Consider the following 18,974-nt stretch of genomic DNA (forward strand, 5'->3'; position numbering starts at 1 on the left):
TCATTCCTAAGGCTGCAAATACACGCAGGGCACAGCACCGATAGGAAGTATGCACCGGAGTGCGCTAGTGCATTTTCAGCCTTAGGAATGATTAGAAATGCCAAAGGAGCGTCATTAACAGCTGTCCGCTGCAGTGGAAGAATGCTCCACACCGTTAAGTGAAAACAACACTATTCAAATTGATACTTTTAAGTAAAGTTACTCTGTCCGAACAGGCCTTGGAAGGCCCAACGGTACCGACCGGTCTCCGTGTCATCCTCAGCCCACAGGCGTCACTGGATGCGAATATGAAGAGGCATATGATCAGTACACCGCTCTTCCGGCCGTATGTCAGTTTACGAGACCGGAGCCGCTACTTCTCAATCAAATAGCTCCTCAGTTTGCCTCACAAGGGTGAGTGCATCCCGCTTGCCAACAGCGCTCGGCACACCGGATGCCCATCCAAGTTCTATCCCAGCCCGACAGCGCTTAACTTCGGTGATCTGACGGGAACCGGTGTTACCACTGCGGCAAGGCCGTTGGCTATAAGTAAAGTTAGAAGTAAGCAAATTAAGCAGCACATCCGGTGTTTGTCGTAGAGTGAACGAAACATCAACTGACAGTGTCGCCAACTTAGAAATTCATAATTTCCATGTTATTTTGGTTCGCTACCAACGTAGAGAAACACAACTTCGAATGATATTCCCATTTGTCTTAGGACATTATAGGAAATTTTTGGAAATTTCGTTTCTGTTCACCGCATTGTTTCTACAGGGTGTTTCAAAAATGACCGGCATATTTGAAACGGTAGTAAAAACTAAACGAGCAGCGATAGAAATACACCGTTTGTTGCAATATGCTTGGGACAACAGTACATTTTCAGGCGGACAAACTTTCGAAATTACAGTAGTTACAATTTTCAACAACAGATGGCGCTGCAAGTGATGTGAAAGATATAGAAGACAACGCAGTCTGTGGGTGCGCCATTCTGTACGTCGTCTTTCTGCTGTAAGCGTGTGCTGTCCACAACGTGCAAGTGTGCTGTGGACAACATGGTTTATTCCTTAGAACAGAGGATTTTTCTGGTGTTGGAATTCCACCGCCTAGAACAGTGTTGTTGCAACAAGACGAAGTTTTCAACGGAGGTTTAATGTAACCAAAGGACTGAAAAGCGATACAATAAAGGATCTGTTTGAAAAATTTCAACGGACTGGGAACGTGACGGATGAACGTGCTGGAAAGGTAGGGCGACCGCGTACGGCAACCACAGAGGGCAACACGCAGCTAGTGCAGCAGGTGATCCAACAGCGGCCTCGGGTTTCCGTTCCCCGTGTTGCAGCTGCGGTCCAAATGACGCCAACGTCCATGTATCGTCTCATGCGCCAGAGTTTACACCTCTATCCATACAAAATTCAAACGTGGCAACCCCTCAGCGCCGCTACCATTGCTGCATGAGAGACATTCGCTAACGATATAGTGCACAGGATTGATGACGGCGATATGCATGTGGGCAGCATTTGGTTTACTGACGAAGCTTATTTTTACCTGGACGGCTTCGTCAATAAACAGAACTGGCCCATATGGGGAACCGAAAAGCCCCATGTTGCAGTCCCATCGTCCCTGCATCCTCAAAAAGTACTGGTTTGGGCCGCCATTTCTTCCAAAGGAATCATTGGCCCATTTTTCAGATCCGAAACGATTACTGCATCACGCTATCTGGACATTCTTCGTGAATTTGTGGCGGTACAAACTGCCTTAGACGACACTGCGAACACCTCGTGGTTTATGCAAGATGGTGCCCGGCCACATCGCACGGCCGACGTCTTTAATTTCCTGAATGAATATTTCGATGATCGTGTGATTGCTTTGGGCTATCCGAAACATACAGGAGGCGGCGTGGATTGGCCTCCCTATTCGCCAGACATGAACCCCTGTGACTTCTTTCTGTGGGGACACTTGAAAGACCAGGTGTACCGCCAGAATCCAGAAACAATTGAACAGCTGAAGCAGTACATCTCATCTGCATGTGAAGCCATTCCGCCAGACACGTTGTCAAAGGTTTCGGGTAATTTCATTCAGAGACTACGCCATATTATTGCTACGCATGGTGGATATGTGGAAAATATCGTACTATAGAGTTTCCCAGACCGCAGCGCCATCTGTTGTTGAAAATTGTAACTACTGTAATTTCGAAAGTTTGTCTGCCTGAAAATGTACTGTTGTCCCAAGCATATTGCAACAAACGGTGTATTACTATCGCTGCTCGTTTAGTTTTTATTACCGTTTCAAATATACCGGTCATTTTTGAAACACCCTGTATTTACCCATTTTATGGTACATTTAAAATCAGCTGTCAGTCCTGGCACCGATGCTGATCAATTGCAATTCTGTGTGCATTTTGTAACAAGTTTTAACCATGTCACCCTTCTGTTCCTTGAGTGACTGATGTTATTTATGAGGCTATTCATACGGAGTGTTAAAAACGCCCCATATTCTTGCAGGAAATATAATTTTTCAAAACTAGAATATACACTCATCAAGCAAAAAATTAATCACACTGCGAGAGCTACAACGCCGATACCGTCGATTACCTAGACAGTGGTGTCATTTCTGCTAGCAAGAGAATCCACAATCTTCTTCTGGTACGCCTTACTCAGTTGATAATTATTAGTTGATGATTAGATGCAGCAGAGTTACCAGATTACGAGGAAGTTGATTGGCTCCTTGATCTCGCTGTTCCAGATAGTCCCAGATATTTTCTATAAAATGAAGTTCGAGTGATTCAGCGGTCCAGTCTACATGCGACAGCGTGCCTGAGCATTAGTCAAACAGGAACGCATGTTTGCAACTCAGAAAACGGGATTTACCACAGCACCTCCAAAATGTTGAGTGATCACTGTGAAGAGTGCGGAGGTGCCTCGTACTTCTGTGAGGCAGCATTGTCAGCGCTGACAGACTTTCAGAGGGGCCTCATTGTGGGTTCCGTTTCGCCTGATGGTCGAATCATGCAATATACAGATTTCTGGGACATTCGGACGTGACAGTTGGTCTGTATGGGAACGTGACGACAGGTTTTTCGTCGTCAAGGATCCGGTCGATGACCACCACAAAGGCGTATTCTTCACGAAACACATCGTAACCTCTTTACATCGGCTGCTGCAGTACGAGGACAAGGGATCGTTCCGTACAATCCCGAATGACCATCATCGGCTTGTGTAGCATCGACCTAGGGAGAGGTCTCATTCTTCCAATGTTTTGGAAAGGGCCAGTGGTACTGGTACGTGCCTCTGAGAACTGGCTGCGTGATGTTGAGGTACTCCCTTGTTCAGCAAGAGCGACAGATCGGTCCCAGCTCGGATTCCGATTCTGTTAGAGTGCCGTTAGCCAGGACATCAAGGACCAGTTACAACAGTCGTGTGTCAGCTTCTCTCAGGAGAGACTACCGTGTCTTTATGAAACATTTTCCAGTCGAATCAGTTTATGCATCGAGGCCAGAGGGATTGCAATGTCATGCTGGCAAGCAGGCTCATACTCTTTGTAAATCTGACTTAATTTTGTAATCACTGAAATAGCATCACATACCCTTTCAATCTGTGAAGTTTCGGTTCGTTTCCTCGTCCGCTTCTGGGTGCTTCAGTTCTTTGGTCAGTCAGTGTATTTTTGCTTGTTCTCCCACTTGTATCACTTTTATTTCTTTAGCACTAATACTTTTGTGTTTCGTCTTGTTTCTTCATATGTGTATATTAATAAGTAATTTGTATTACTCTGTAATATTAAATTATACGCAATAAAACTTTATATTAATATCATATAAGAAGAAAGAAAGCGATACTGAGACTCTGATTGGTTGTAAATGGTGTTTTGGGGAACTGATTGAGAACAGGAGCCCTTGTTCGGAAACATCATCCAATGCTGCTACAGAATATCGAATTAATGATGGCAACACCCCTGCCGCTAAACCATCCCTGGGTTTTCACGCATGTAGCACGTCTCTCAGCCATGGACCCTTTAGACACCAGATAATATTCTGTAAGTTCTGCTTGCGGTCTGTCAGATTAGAAACTCATGTTCGATGCCAAAGGAATAGCCTATTGGCAGGCACTTTTCATTTGTTGTACCCCACGTCACAATCCCTGTCGGGCAATCCACCCTTCTGTCATAGCGGTGTGTCAACGTGCTTACATGTAAGCGAGGCAAAGAGATGACAACTTTGGCCATTGTCCGCCAGCAATGAACGCACTATTATGCCACGCCTTGTCACGTACGCCATTCACGCACAACGAAGACATCACACTGCTTGCGGTGTCAACGATAGCCCACAGCATCAGCCAATAGAGTGGATTCAGTATGCTAATCTGGCCGCTTTGTAACTCGTGGCTCTACGAGTCAGAAGGCAGTAAGTGTCTAGTATCACCCCGGCCGTCAGTGAAGGCATATTTTTCAATACGCATGAAAAATCTCTAGAGGCAAAATAATGAAGGTCATAAACGTTTTTCTTTCGTAGTTTGGTGTAATATTTCGGTTTTTTATTTTGTGAAATCTGATTCATAAAGAACCAAATTTTAATCAGTTTTTGAATTGGCTTTTTTAAATTTTACTCTTATTTATAAAACTGTAATATTTTTTTAAATTCCAGAATCTACTAAAAAAGCAATTATATGAAAATAAAATGCCATTGTAATTACTTTTTCACAATTGTGTCTGTTGATTCATCAAATGCAGTTTCAGTTGCAAGTGATATTCATGAGACTTTTAATAAATAAGTCTATGCATAATTACTTTAACTATGTTACATATTTGCAGGTGCAAATGAGAAATAATATAAAGTCTCAAAAAGCTCTTTGTCATAACAACTTCACACGTTTGATGGCCAAGGACGTGAACAACAATGGATTCATGAAAATAACGAAACATATCTCACAATAATTAGGAGAAAGGGACGAAATGAGTGCGGGAAAGAATAAACACGTGCAACGAAACTTGATCACTGCTACGATCTGGGCCCTTTGAGAGCAACGAAAGCTACTGACTGCCGTGTCAGGCGCAAATTGGTTGAATTAAAGAATTCATGGGTGTAACGAAACATCAGAGAACTAAATCGGTATTTCGAGTACCGTAGAATATCCTTTACTTAGTAATGAGTACACAAGACTACCCACTCCCCTATCCCATACGACAGCGACATTAGGTACACACGTTAGCAGCAACGTAATATCCTGTTCGACTACTCGCATGCGTGGAAAAAAGTATTAACTTCAGCTATATAAAACTGTTTTATTTGTGGTAGCGTGATGCTTGCACAAAAATTAACTTTTGGGCATGCAACTCGATAAAACATAATTATCACTTCCATGAAAGCTAATTAGAGGTGTGGTGAGTTAAAATATTTGGTAAAATATTGTAAGTTTTGAAACAAAATTTGTTAGGTGTAATTTTATATATTAAATATCAAATAAATAAGAATCAATTGGCGCCACGTACCACATACAGTGTGGGATATGAAACCGTCTCCAAGTAAGTAGGACAGTACGTATTTATTAACATTTAATATCCTTTCTTGAGATTTTGCTATCTATTTCTTAATAGTGTCAAACAGCACCCAACCGCGCTTAAGTGGATGGACGTAACTGTCAAGAAGATGAGGAAGACACAAGTAAAGTACATTACGTTTAGAATTACAAATGAATCGTTTCCATAGCACAGAAAAATGTGAAATCTGAGTTCGGTGCCTCAATTTTTGTCAAAACTTGATGGATTATTCGCCTTTCCATTAGGTGACATGCTGTAAAACGTAAAGAATGCTCCTTTGGATGGATTAACAAAGCCGTTATCTTCTAGTAAAGATGAACTCGTGGCTGGTACAAAAACATTGAAAACACTCTTATGTTAGTTATATTATACCCAGCAGATTTACACCCTTTTTTACCACTAGCCTCAGATCAGACATAAAACTGAATAGCAGTTTCATTTAGTGTTTCGCTGTCAGTGCAGTCCACGAGAAATAATGCTGAGTGCCGCTCGTCACAAGTGCGAAAACTGCTAGAACAATACATTTAGCATCAACTGCTAGAGAGCAGACATGTTGAAGGTGGCGTGAACGTTGCTGTTCTCTCAGGGTGCCGCAAGGTTAGAGGAATATGAAGGACATTACAAATTGTTCATGGGAAGTTTATGTATTGAATGAGATGTACATTTTTCTAAGGGAATTAAGACAGAGAGAAGTTACTAGCATGTTTTGACCAAGCTTTTGAATTCTATTTGTGACATTACAACTCGATCTTACGCAGCCGAATATCGGGACGCCTACAGGAGCGCTCGAGCGAGGTCAAATAACGAAAAAAGAGGCCCCAGTTAATTAAAACCATGTTCATGTCTCGGAGGAATATTGATGCTGTAGTTATAAGTAACACTGTGGTGTATCTTAGCAGTAATCTTCGCAGGTTCAAGAAAAAAATTGAAGAATTTCCTCATGGCTTACATCTATTCTGTTGGGGAGTTCCTAGGAAAAATTTCAGAATATTCCTGTATTATATTAACTTAGAGTAATGCAATTTTGGGAATACATTTGTCTAGGTAATATATTTAAGTGATTAACATTGTAAGATCACAGGTTAAAGAAGAAATGAAGAAGGCCATTGAGAATGTAAGAAGCTGGTACATGAATAACCGGTGCAACCGCCAGAATGTTGAATAGAAACATGCAAACGTGCATGCATTATATTGTACAGCTGCCGGATTTAAGTTTGTGGGATGGAGTTCCATGCCTGTTCCACTTGGTCGGTCAGTGCAGGGATGGTTAATGCTGGTCGTGGGTGACGCTGGAGTTATCGTCCGATTATGCCCCAAAATTGCTCGACTGGACACAGATCTACTGATCGAACAGACCAACACAACATGTCGACATTCTGTAGAGCATGTTGGGTTACAACAGCGGTATGTGGGCGACCGTTATTCTGTTGGAAAACACCCACTGGAATGCTGTTCATGAAGTCCAGCACGGCAGATCGAATCACCAGACTGATATACAAATTTGCAGTCAGGGTGCGTGGGAGAGCCACGAGAGTACTTCTGCTGTCATATCAAATCGCACCTCACACCACAACTCCAGGCGTAGATCCAGTGTGTCCAGCACGCAGACAAGTTGGGTGGAGGTTCTCGATTGGCCTCCTTCTAACCAATGCACGGCCATCACTGGCACGGAGGCAGAACCAGCTTTCATCAGGAAACATAACAGAACTCCACCCTACCCTCCAATGAGCTATAGCTTGACACTACTGAAGTCACAAATGGCGGTGGTTTGGGGCAGTGGAATGCACGTAACAGGGCGTCTGGATCGGAACTGTCACTGAAGTAACCGATTTGTAATCGTTTGTTGTGTTGTAAGTAGGCTGTTTAGGTTTTTTTATTGGTAACGCCACCTCTGTATGAAAATCACTGGCTGTGCTGTGTGCAGTCTGTGGCTGCTTTGCATTGTTGTAATACTCGCCATTGTAGTGTTAGGCAGCTGGCTGTGAACAGCGCGTAGCGTTGCGCAGTTGGAGGTGAGCCGCCAGCAGTGGTGGATGTGGGGAGAGAGATGGCGGAGCTTTGTAATTTGTCATGAACTGATATATATATTATGACTTGTGATGATATTAAGGTAAATACATTGTTTGTTCTCTATTAATATCTTTCATTTGCTAACTATCCCTATCAGTAGTTTGTGCCTTCCATAGTTTGAATCTTTTATTTAGCTGGCAGTAGTGGCGCTCGCTGTATTGCAGTAGCTTGAGCAGCGAAGATTTTTGTGAGGTAAGTGATTTGTGAAAGGTATAGTTTAATGTTAGTCAGGGCCATTCTTTTGTAGGGAATTTTGAAAGTCAGATTGCGTTGCGCTAACAAAATATTGTGTGTCAGTTTAAGCACAGTCATGTATAATTGTTCAAAGGGGACGTTTCATATGGCAATGAAGAACCACCGAACAGAATCAGAGAGCTTGTACCTTTCCCGAATACACGTAAACTTCGACACAAAGACATAATTGATTTGGCTCTTAAAAATATAAAATCTGCAGCAGACAAAAGGAGAGAACTACACGGTAAAGCAAATGCAAAGAAATTATATATTGGTCAGAAAGTTCTCATTAAAGCTCATTCATTGTCACATAAGAAGAAACACTTGAGTCACAAATTCTTTCTAGTTTACAATGGACCTTACAGAATCCGACGTATACCACATGATAATTGCGTTGAAGTTGAAACTCTGCGTACTAGGAAGAGTAAAGGTTTACACCACATTTCACATGTAAAACCGTTTATTGAAAGATAATCTGCTTTTTAACTTTGTCTTTGCCATAAAACTTTTCACTTCACATTTCTAGTATGCTTTGTCAGATTTAGAATCTGTTAACATGTAACAATGTTTGAAGTGAAATATCCAGTCAAGATCCAAGAGAACTTATTTAAACAGAAATTACGAATGCATTGTTATAATGAACAGACGACACAGTGTTGTTAGTTGTACATTCTTGCTTGTTAGTTGCACGATTACGTAACGACTATCAGGCTTACATACTTAGGACACATACTGGTACTGCTAATGAGATTTTAATGCAACTTTTGGTTTACTTGAAAATACATTCTGGGTTTAAAGTACTTTCTGTGAGATACCAGAGGACACAGTGGTTAGTTTATGTGACAGCTACACGATGTTATCACGACGCTACTAATGAGTGACAATTCACAATGTTGCTTTTGCAGTGTATTTGTTTTATATCTGCACAGTTTTCTGAATTCTTCTAGGAAGAAAAACATGTTTTAGTAGTAACTTTTGTGGTATAGCAACAATGAGACAGCCTTTTTCGTGGCATAATAATACGTTACTGTACAGTACTTTCTTCATCACGCCAATAAGCATAATAACTACGATATCTATACGCAAAGCATTTCACTTTTGTTTATCATGTGGTAAGTACATTGACTTCTGCAGAACTTAGCTTTCGGAGGACGATAACTACGACACTTCCACAGAGATTATGTTGCGACAAGATGCACAGTTTAGTGCTACAGTACACGCATTTGAGTGATCAATCTTATACTTAAAACACTTATTTTTAAATATTTTTTTAATTACAAAGAAAGTTTTCCGTGATACATTTCATTCCATTGCTGTAATTTGTAACACCTGGGAGTATAATTACATTTATCCTCAGGGGGGTACACGCTTACTTTGTGTACCATGTGTGTGGCAACCACAAGGAACCCTAGCTAATATGGTATTTGCTTATACAACTTTACACATTGGTACCATATTTCTCTAACACACAAATTACACAGCTATCTGATCATGTAACTGAGAGATAAACTTTTTTATTACATCAGTGACATATGTTTACGCAATTACAGAGTTGGATTACTTCACACTTACGAAATTGTATTTTGTCTGTACTGTGTGAACTGTTCATATTTTTTTTTGGAACCATTGTGATACTATGAGAGCTTTGAATGATGTATTTGGTATGGATTCATGATTTTTAAAGTACGTTTGAGGCAGATGACACTTTTGACATGAGCAGAGAATTTTTTTAATTACTGGAGGAAGCTACGACGATTTTGAGATTTGACTGAGGTGTTATGATGTTATTTTTACGACGACGATGTGTATTATGCTGCTGAGGTATGTTTACGATTAATAGGCTGAGGCTATATGAGTTATTTGATTATGCTTCATATTTATAATGACGAAATATTGACGAGTGTCGATGGATATGTATATGTGTAATAAGGTAAGGAGTAATGAATAGTGGGTAGGGACTCTTGACTTGTGAAAAAGGATGTTGGAAACCAAGAATCGTACTTTAAGAGTTATGAAATGTGTGTAAATGCGTGACTGTATCACAATGCCGGCGAAAATTTTTTTGGACACTTATATTTATAGGATTTTCTTTCTACAGATTTGCAACGCTAATTCTTGACCTGTGAAATATTTTTATGTGAGACTGTCACTGTAGCGGAAACTGCTGTCGTAAATATTTCCATAAGAAAGTTAAGTGACCACCTGCACGTAATGCGTCGCGGGCACCCACCTGGGCGACAGCCGCCCGAAAAAAAAAAGCCATTAGCCTTTCAGCGGCACAGGTAGAAAAAAAAAAGGGGACGCCATTAACCTCGCTTCTGACATTCCTTTGTAGAAAGCATCGCAAAAACGACACGGTCGAACTTGAAAACATATGATTACACTAGCTCTTAATTTACGATATTTACTGAAATGCCTAATGAAATGACGAGAAATATTTTTACATCTGCACACCTGATTATGACAAGCTTCTTTCTACGAGAGTTGAGAGAGTTTCTACTAACTTATGAAATGTCACATGACTATTGAATGATATTTTTATGCTTTGCTTTTCATAGTTGCTTATTTCATTTGATATCTGGTTTCCAGCTGTGTTGCAGCATTGCTTTTATAAAATGAAATGCATTTGCTAATGTGAACACTTTCTGTCAACAGATCTATTAAATAATTATTTTATGATCCACATTCTTTAAAAAAGGAGCACTTGGAAAGGAAAGAACAATAAGAAGGAACTAGTAACAGTAACACATAATTTTCTTTTCAAGTACATGGTAATATTTCTTTTTACAATCAGTTGTTGTGGTGCACCACTTTAATTACATAGATATTAAGATGTGAATATACATTTCCCTTATCTCCATTGTTGTTTTTACTGTAATATTTTTTCTGCTTGAGCTATGTCATGTTTAGGTATAAGTTACTGCTGTTTGCCAGGCGTAGTGTTACTGAATTTGACTTTGTGTTACTCTGCTAAGCCAATTTTACTACTCATTTATTTTTATTGTTGCTGCACATTGGCTCATATTAGTTGTAATGTTGCATTGCTTGCTAATTTAGATTTACTGTAGCTTGCTTTGCAATTTTCCATTTTTTTTGGTCATTGTTGTTTGTGTTACTTATTTTGTGCTGCTGCACTGCCTCGTTCCTTAGTTTAGCATCTGAGCTCAGTAGATTTAAGTTAGCTTAAGAGGGGGTAGACTGTATAAGAAACTGACTATGGAGAATAGGTAAAGAATGCATTGCGAAGTTATAAGAAAACGATTTGGGCCCAAATGAGTATTGTACAATCAGAAATCATTATTTTGAAAGAAATATGAACAGAATACAGGAAGCAGGCTTAGATAGGACTTTTTGGGAATAATGATGAACAAAGGTAGATCTCCATGCAAATGCAAAATACTGCAGTAAAACAAACCCTGTCCTTTCCCTTTTGTGTTATCCCACTATATGTTTGTGTACCCATGTGTATTTGTTTTCTTCCTGTCTCTGTGTACTGTTTCATAGAACATTTTTCTCTTCTAATACTAAGTTACATTCACTATGATGAGGAATACTGTTATCCTCAAATACAATTGGCATTAATAATGTGTTATTTACTTTGTAAAGATGTTTAGACATTATTTATTCTGTTTTGTGTTAATGCTCATGTGTGAAGTTGATGTTTCGAAAGTTATTCTGATCTTTTATGTATGTACTCATGTCATAATTCCTGTAACACTGATGTATATGTCTATTTCTATTCTTTTGTAATGCCTGTTTTACTACAAATGTTATCTGTATTGTTATGTTCTTTAATGATGTATTTTGTACCTTTGTAATTGTATTCTCATGTTATAAAATTGTAATTGACACCAGTTCATCTTATTATTAACTTGTAAGTTACATTTCACTGCACACGTTTCTGTTGGTCATAGTATATGGACAATATGTGAGAAGTAGGGACTGTTAGTGTTTGCACGTGTGTTAATAATTCAGCAAGGGACTGGATAACAGCATTGTTGGTTCTAAGGACAGTTCCGAAAACTTTGTGAGTGCACAAGTGGTGGTTTATGGACTTTCTGTATTATCCGCAAGACTCTTCAGTGGTGATTGTGCACCTGCACAGTCACAACAGATGGCTGCTGGCCATCTCTACAAGGACTACAGTGGGTCTACATCTTTGATGACCCACCAACGCCATTATTTCTACAAGGTCTGCAGTGGGTCTGCACCTCTGGTGGCCCACCAATACCATACTCTCTACCAGGACTACAGTGGGTCTGCTCTGTGATGACCTACCTACCAATATTCTTCCAAACTACGACTGACTCTGCTGTGGGTTTGCTCTGTTGTGGCCCATTATCTGTCAGCATGTCAAGAGTCAGCACTGTCTTTCCGTTGGAAGGACAACACTACTTCTTCAAGACTGCATGGAAATCCACTACTTCCGTGTGCATTTTCTTTTACTGCTCAGACTTTGAGAAAAACACTGCTATTCTCCTGTTATGTACGATTAGGACTGTCTTTATGGACTGTGAGACAATTTTAGCTTTTGACCAACATTGTATCAATAAGTGTGTGCATTTGATTTCTTTGTTATTGTAATTATGAAAAAAATTTTCAAATCTGTATTGGCCACCGCCCAATCCAATTTGTAAAATTTTTTGTGGGGAGCATGGGGGCTATGTAAGTAGGCTGTTTAGGTTTTTTTATTGGTAACGCCACCTCTGTATGAAAATCACTGGCTGTGCTGTGTGCAGTCTGTGGCTGCTTTGCATTGTTGTAATACTCGCCATTGTAGTGTTAGGCAGCTGGCTGTGAACAGCGCATAGCGTTGCGCAGTTGGAGGTGAGCCGCCAGCAGTGGTGGATGTGGGGAGAGAGATGGCGGAGCTTTGTAATTTGTCATGAACTGATATATATATTATGACTTGTGATGATATTAAGGTAAATTCATTGTTTGTTCTCTATTAATATCTTTCATTTGCTAACTATCCCTATCAGTAGTTAGTGCCTTCCATAGTTTGAATCTTTTATTTAGCTGGCAGTAGTGGCGCTCGCTGTATTGCAGTAGCTTGAGCAGCGAAGATTTTTGTGAGGTAAGTGATTTGTGAAAGGTGTAGTTTAATGTTAGTCAGGGCCATTCTTTTGTAGGGAATTTTGAAAGTCAGATTGCGTTGCGCTAACAAAATATTGTGTGTCAGTTTAAGCACAGTCATGTATAATTGTTCAAAGGGGACGTTTCAGTGTCCCTGCAGTGCCAACCGCAGCTCAAGTTGCTGATGCAGACGTAGTACGATATCCCAGAGCCATACGCCGAACGCGATGGTCTTCCCTCTTGGTAATGCTACGTCCGCAACTCGTGGTCTAGAGGCTAGCGTTACTGCCTCTGGATCACAGGGTCCCAGGTTCGATTCCCATCCAGGTTGGGAATTTTCTCTGCCCGGGGACTGGGTGTTTGTGTTGTTCTCATCATTTCATCATTATCATCATCATTCGTGACAGTGGCTAGATAGGACTGTGTTAAAAAAAGTGGACTGTATAAAAATTGGGACTTTGTATGGGCGCTGACGACCACGCAGTTCAGCGCCCCACAAACCAAACATCATCATCATCATTGTCGGCAATGTTACGTGGCCGTCCAGAACCTGGTCGTCTTGCCACCGTACTTTCTCGTGACTACTGCTGCCAACAACCCCATGCAGTTGTTACATTCCTGTCAAGTTTTTCTACAATATCGCAGAAGGAACATCCAGCTTCTCGTAGCCCTGTTACGTGACCTCGTTCAAACTCAGTGAGCACTCTCATGTGACTGGCGTGAAATTTGAATAGACATCATCTTTCAGATGTAGAAACACACCTACCAGTTTTCATTTGATGCTGTGATTTTTTTTCCAACATACCATAGGGGTGCAGGGAAAGCCGAGACGAACAGTTTGATATGAGACACTTGTGGTCTATCAAGTCGGTAAACTACCACGAATTGGCCTACAAAAACCACCGAAGCTACAGCGCGTTTTCCAACCATTTGGTCCTTCTCTCTGCTTAAAGATCACACATATTTGCAGGACTGCTCTCACTATTCATTCTCTTAGCGTTTGTCAACCTGTCCACTAATGACAGATCAAAACACTTCTCCACATCTACCTCCTCTCTTTTCACAACAATTAAATTTTTTATAACTCTTCGTACTCACTGTCATCTTAGTCTTCCCCTAAATTCTTGTTAACTGACTGAACCACATTATGGTCACCATCTGCCTGCACACTTCTCATTCCTCCAAATAAATCTTCATTAATTGCCTCCAATATTTCCTCCGCCCTTTTCTCATCTAGCTCCTGCAATCCCTCCCATTCTTTATGGCAAGATTCATCATCAGTTTCACCGTATACGCTTTCCTGAATATCAGATGTATCTTCAATTTCCATCAGATCATCTACAATTCTCTTTACTGTAGTGTTTGCTTCTTTATTATTAAAAAAACTCTTTCAAGACGCTGTTAAACATGCCTATCCTAACTTCTTAGTCTCACTAGCCTCAGTCCTATCACTCCTATCATCACTTGTAGTTTCCGATACCTTGTTGTTACAATATACAAAAGTCATAGCTAACGGGTTCCAATTACTATTACCCGTGCTGCAAATGCTACCTACTACAGACGGGATACAGTTTCCCTTACTCTGTGATTCTGGTTCATTACCTACACTTAGTATCACCTGTTGTCTGTTTTGAAAATCATCATCGTCACAACTTGGAGAACGCGATCTATACATGGGTTCTTGTTGTTTCTGTTAACTGGTCTGTTTCCCGTAGCATGACGCCAGCGTTTTGCCCTTCTCCCACTATTATTATTACTATTATTACGGAACATATCCATTCACTTTGCATTTACATTCTAGAGGTTTTCCACGTTACTTTGGGGCCTGAAGTTCTGGCTAGCTTGCACTTCTTCCTGCAATAATTATGCCACCTTTTCCAAATAATTAATAAGGAGCAGCAGTTATTTTGTTACGCCGATTCATAGACAATTTCCCTTCTAAATCCATTGTAATCTGTCAGCCTCTAACTTATTCGTTAGATATGACAGAACCTTTTCACACTTTTTCTGGGATTAAACTTTTCTCCTGCCTAGAAACAACTTTGCAACCTCATTTGCTTTTGTTTACCCAAATGTTCTTTGAAAAAAGCTTTGTTAAACATTTCTAAGGTGTCACACAGCTCAGTAGCAGTCACGCCCCATGTTCTATGCGAGTGTAGAGTCTCATATAATAATGTATCTTCAATGAACAGCTGATGTGTGCTGAGTAACTCGAGGTCTAGGTTATGGTCAAATGTATTAAGACTTATCTGAGTCATGATACAGGTTACGATAAGTGTTACATACTGGCCCACTATGCAAACGTTTCGAATCAAACTCCATCTTTAAACTTAAAAAGAGAGAGAAGAGTTGCAAGGTGGAAGCATAAAAATGTCAGAGGTGGCATGTCGTTATTATCTATAAAACACGTTGGTGAGCTCTATTTTAATCTAGTAAAGTACCTTCGAGCGTAATATCACGTATAACTATGTAATAGATAAAAATGTACAGAAAACTATCAGTGCGATAGATAAAAAATGACAAAATTCATACATGATATAGTTAAACACTGCTTTTCATCGTTCGTGTCCAGTGCAATTGAAAGACGGTCATAAAACAAAGGTGTTTTGCTGTTGTAACTTACTACCTGACACAGTCAGTACGATGTAAACACTGGTTGTATCAGGTACTAAGATGTCACGGCGTAACGTCTTTGTATTATGACAATCGTTCAACTGCCCTGGCCACGCAGGATGAAAAGCTGTTTGTAATTATGTCATGTACGAATGTTGTAATTTTAAGAAAGATTTTAAGGGTGTGTGAAGCCGTAATGGCATCAACACTACTCGAGAATGTTTTATGATCTGAAGATGGCGAGATTGTTAGCTGAAACTAGTAATCAATTCAAGTAAAGATGATTTTATATGTGCTCTTGATTCATGGGTTATCAATCCCTAACAGAAATAACAAAATGAAATATTTGCTGTATCCATTTTACTCATTCTGCTTTGGGGAGATACCTGAACCCTGCTCCATTCTGCATAACCTCGCTACTTCCTTAATCTGCACACCAATGACTTCTTCAGTTTCAACGTTTAGTTTCACTGACTTGTTTAACTTTTGCTTGTCAATATTTTTTTGCACCTTCTAACACCTTCTCAGTCGGCACTACCACACCTCTCTTGTTCTAAATACGGAAAAATTAGTGAAATTAACGAGAAATTATCACAGTCTCCGAAGAAGGTATTTTCCGCGATTACGTTTCGTGATCCCTTTTGCGCTCGCATTGCGAGGTAGCAACTCGCGCTACTGTGAATGGAAGGTGACTGTACTGTACCTACGAGTAGTCGCATGACCAAGTTAGCCCCCACTACGGCCGGGTAACCAACTCACCTTGCCGCCTACTACAATGATGAATTGTGGCAGTAACAGAGAAAACACTTCCTTTCATATTCGTTTGGACAGGTAGATGAGGTCGTTAAACTGGAATTCTTTTCATATTTTTGTTCCACCTGTTACAGTATCTTTATCCTTTCAGAGAGGGATTCACGTTTATCCACACTATTGTACCGTTTCAGCATTATATGAGTCTCATTCTGTTTGTTATTTGATTTTACGTCAGTATTTTTACAGCTGCCAGGAAGCCTTATTGTTCTGTTCTTGTTATTATTATGAAGGGTCTCTACGTGAGCCACTTCATGATTTTGCGATAAAAATAACTTCATTTCTGTACCTCGGGTTAATTCTAAGAGAAATTAGTCAAGTCCCTCCGATTTAAAAAGACTGAGCAGTTGAGTGTGTTTATGTCGACCACAATTTACATATTTTCTATATTTCACATTACATTTGTCTCCTAATCGTCCAGATGAACTAGTAAGATCTTCATTGAATTACTGCTGATTCTCGGAGGCCCACACATATGTTTAAGAAGTTTCTGTTCTTTATCCCGCTGTACCTGTCATTTCTCTTCTTATTCGAATAATGTAATGTATGAATGAGAGTGCGTAAGTAAGATTTCTACGTTTATGTTGACTGGAGTGGATTAGTCCGCTACTGTGACAGTATAGCTAACTTCAGGAGACACGTAGTGGATAGCAAATTGGTTTTTGTTTGCTTTGGTTAAACCTTTTGAGAAGACAGGCGTAATACAAAAGGCTGGTTCTCTAGTCACTTCCGTTGGAGGAAAAACTCTTTTTTCGGAGCGCGATCTCGCCGCTATTCAGTGGGATGCAGGACAGGCAAGATCGGCTGCGCGTAAGAGTTCCTCTTCAGTATGAAGTTAATGTTGTGTTTTATCTAAGTTTTCAGATCGTGTCAAAGTTAGTGATTCCTTTCATCGTTCATAGTTTATTATTGTGAGTGAGAAATTTTGCTTTTCATTTCGCGAGCATTAGAATCCGAGGGCTGTGTGAGCTATGTCCAGTTCAACCGGTTACTCAAACACATGGAGCGGTGTCAACTGCATTTGCGATTCAGTTCATAATTTGCGATTCAGTTCATTTAGTTTATTGCTCTTTTCGCGAGTGTATTTACATTAGGTATGATTTCCGTGGTCTCATGAATGAATTTTCTGCAGTTAGTTCCACCTGATAATTTTCTTCTTCGGTATTTGCTTGTTCTTGTTACCACGTGTCAGTGTTTAGATCCAAGAGCCTTAAAATCTTAGATTCTGTTTCCTTGTAGTGAATTCTGCGCAAACTCATTCCTTCGTTTAAAATTCCATACTTATTTTGTGGGGACCACATGGTCTTGTTTTAATGACGACGTCTACAATGCCTTAGCGTTAGTGATTTCCTCCTCCTCCTCCCCCCCCCCCCCCTCCCTCCAGTAGTGTATCTGAATTAATTTTGATTATTAGTTATGCTTCAATTTTAGCAATTCATTTGAATAGAAATTTTGTTCTTTTAACCCGCGTGTTAAAATCAAGGAAACAGACCCTCTTGCTAACAACGTGTGCTTTGGTGAAGATTTTTAGTTCATTCCAGTTACTCTCTCAACTGTGTGTGAACGTAACTGTTCCTGATTAAAACATCCATTGATTAATTCTCTCCTGTCTAGCCGCGCGGTCTTGGGCGCCTTGCCACGGTTCGCGCGGCTCCCCCCGTCGGAGGTTCGAGTCCTCCGTTGGGCATAGGTGTGTGTGTTGCCTTTAGTGTAAGTTAGTTTAAGTTGGGTTAAGTAGTGTGTAAACCTAGGGACCGATGACCTCAGCAGTTTGGTCCCATAGAAACTTACCACAAATTTACAATTTCCTCTCGTATAGATTATAAACCTTGCAGGGGACTCCGAAGTAAAGTTACAGGTTTCATTAATATGAACGCAGTAGAACGCAGGGAACAGCAACCATCATATACTTACTATACATATTCATGCGTAGAATAAAATTTACCGAATCAAATGAAAGTTCTTTACGAATATCAGCCACCTACACTGCTCTTAAAATGGTTTTTATTTTATAAATTATTCACGATGAGGCCATGTCCTGTCTTTTCTAGAATTACTAGCTTCCCCTTGAATGTACACTATAGACGCGTATCTGGCTTTAGATGGTCTTAGTGTAAGCTGTTCCATTAAGTTTTGGGTGTGTAGCCGCAAGAAATCTCCTTCTTCTTCTAATATTTCTGCTGTATAACGTTAAGCCATCTTCAGAGTGAGCCGCAAGAGTTATACAGCAGAAATATTAGAAGAAGAAGGAGATTTCTTGCAGCTGCACACCCGAAACGTAATGGAACAGTCTTTGCGCCGCCAAAACCTGAAGATTCACACTTTATGTAAGCTATTTTTCTTGACAGCTAGGAGAACAGTCATCCAACAATGTAGCTGGCTGATATTCGTAATAATCATGTCATTAAAAGACATATTCTGCCATTTTTTTGTTTACGGTCTCACTGCTAAAATTCCACTTCATGCTTCGTCCAAGTCTGATCTATGATACATCCAACTCTATCCCTTTTGCACGTCACATATATTAGTTACCATTCATGATTAATTGTGATGATACCCCTCATAATACTTAACCGTTCATATTCAAGATTAAGTGTAAGAACACCTTTCAATTATTATTATTAATAAAAAATATTCAAATACGTGTGAATTCTTAAGGGACC

The 18,974-nt window shown here is 40.1% G+C and overlaps 1 pseudogene; it reads right to left on the reverse strand.

Annotated features, from left to right (window-relative positions):
- Positions 1 to 409: 409 nt before the first annotated feature.
- Positions 410 to 523, reverse strand: LOC124546138 (annotated as a pseudogene).
- Positions 524 to 18,974: the final 18,451 nt, after the last annotated feature.

Source organism: Schistocerca americana, chromosome 8, assembly GCF_021461395.2.
Source record: "Schistocerca americana isolate TAMUIC-IGC-003095 chromosome 8, iqSchAmer2.1, whole genome shotgun sequence".
NCBI classification, from domain to species: domain Eukaryota; kingdom Metazoa; phylum Arthropoda; class Insecta; order Orthoptera; family Acrididae; genus Schistocerca; species Schistocerca americana.